We start from the raw sequence: 1,975 nt of genomic DNA, 5'->3' as shown, positions 1-1,975 counted from the left end.
GTTCTTATTTTAAACTCCAAAGTTAAGATAAATTAATGCATATAACCAAAATACAGCATAGGAACATACTATCCAGCTACCCTACCCTCTGTTTTTTTTTTTATCTTCTCATATCTCTGCTATCACTTGGAAGCTCATCCAGATTCATTGGGGAGCTTAGAACTCTGTGTCATGTCCTGCCATCAACATCTCAGTTACACCAGTGTCTAAGCAAATGATGCCAACATTTCAGTTTCACAGTTTCTTGACTTAGGATCAAATAATCTTCACCTTCATTCCACCTTACCCAGTCCCACAGATATACACTAGATTCTGTCATAACCCGGACTGAACCACACCAAAATATATTATTTTGTTGTTGTAACTTCCTATTCCAGCTTTGTCGCAGACTCAACTCCAACTACAGTTACTCGTTTCTCAACGTCAGAGATACTCAATCCCGTAATTCCTTTTTTGCAGTGATGCGATCTCGGGTCACTGCAACCTCCACCTCCCAGGTTCAAGTGACTCTCCTCCCTCAGCCTCCTAAGAAGCTGGGATTACAGGCATACATCACCACGCCCAGCTAGTTTTTGTATTTTTAGGAGAGATGAGGTTTCACTATGTTGGCCAGGCTGGTCTCAAACTCCTGACCTCAAGTGATCTGCCCATCTCGGCCTCCCAAAGTGCTGTGATTACAGGCATGAGCCACCACACCCACAGTCAATACCTTAATTTTTAATGTCCTTTTTCAGGTTTACCAGCCTTCTCCTGGCCTTGTTTTCCTATCTGGACTAGACCACACAGCTGATCACAGCTCTCTTGTACTCCATTCAACCAGCAAAACCCAAACTGATTCAGTCTCATAAATTGCTTTCTCTTCTCCAATATGTAAGTGGAAGAAAAACACAACTGCAAAGATTCACGCCATTCCAAACTGATAATCGCCAGCTTCTACTGGGCCCTTAATGATGCTCAATAATCCTTTTACTTGTCTTTAACCAGCTTGTTCTCGTTGGCTGCCCTAAGCAGTTAACGCCCTCCTGAGGTGTCCTACTTAATTCTACTCTGTAAAACATGCTTCTCATTTTAAGTAATTTAACATTCTCAGGCACAAAGTATTTCAATGTCTTACCCTTTCTTCTAACTTTCCAAATATATATCCACCTATCCATGCAGCCTCTCTCCAGTCATAGATGACAAATGGTGCCTCCGAATTCCTAACCACCCATTCAAGTAAATCTCGTTACCTAGTTTTAACCCAATACCTTCATATTTCTTCTGGAGCCCTGTACCATCACTTATCCCCAATCTTTTCTCCATTTTCAACTTCTCCCTCTTCTCCACTGGCTCCTGTGACTCTATGTATAAACACAATCACATTTCTCTCATTTTAGAGGCAAAAAACAAAAAACCAACTTCCCCCGGTTCACAGTCCCCCTATAGTTCTTTTCCTACACTTTTTTTAGTCAAACATTTTGAAACATATTCTATACTTACTGTCTTCACTTGACTTTTCACTTACTCCCCCACCCATCCAATCTGACTTCTACCTCCACACTCCACTGCAACTACTCACAAAGGAAGCCAAAACCTTTGTACTGCCAATTCTTAAAGAAAATTTTTGTCCTTATCTTTCTGGACTTCCCTGGGATTCTTGGCAACATTATTCCTTCATTCACTTTTGATATCCTATATTCCATTTATTGCCTTGGAACTATTATTCTGGTTCTTTTTATATACACCTGGCAATTTCTTTTTAAGGTTTCTTCCGACTGTCCTCCTCCTTGGCCTAAGAATTAACTACTGTGTATTTCCCTGAGTTTTATACTTAGCCTACTGTCTGCTCCTTTCCTTCTTTCCTTCCTCTCCCCATCCCTTTCACTCTCAAATATACATGTGTATGAAAGTGTATATGCATATTAGGTTGAACCTCAAATTGCCAATCATTAACCATCTTTGACCTACCAAAAAATGGCAATTTTCTATGGTCCAG

The 1,975-nt window shown here is 40.5% G+C and overlaps 1 pseudogene; it reads right to left on the bottom strand.

The window, feature by feature from the left end:
* Window positions 1–1,975, bottom strand: part of LOC105537314 — a 19,321-nt pseudogene that overhangs the window by 11,112 nt on the left and 6,234 nt on the right.

The sequence above is a fragment of the Mandrillus leucophaeus genome, unplaced genomic scaffold, assembly GCF_000951045.1.
Source record: "Mandrillus leucophaeus isolate KB7577 unplaced genomic scaffold, Mleu.le_1.0 Scaffold1700, whole genome shotgun sequence".
NCBI lineage: Eukaryota > Metazoa > Chordata > Mammalia > Primates > Cercopithecidae > Mandrillus > Mandrillus leucophaeus.
Note: the sequence above shows the minus strand (reverse complement) of the source record. Positions and strands in the feature narration are given on the sequence as shown.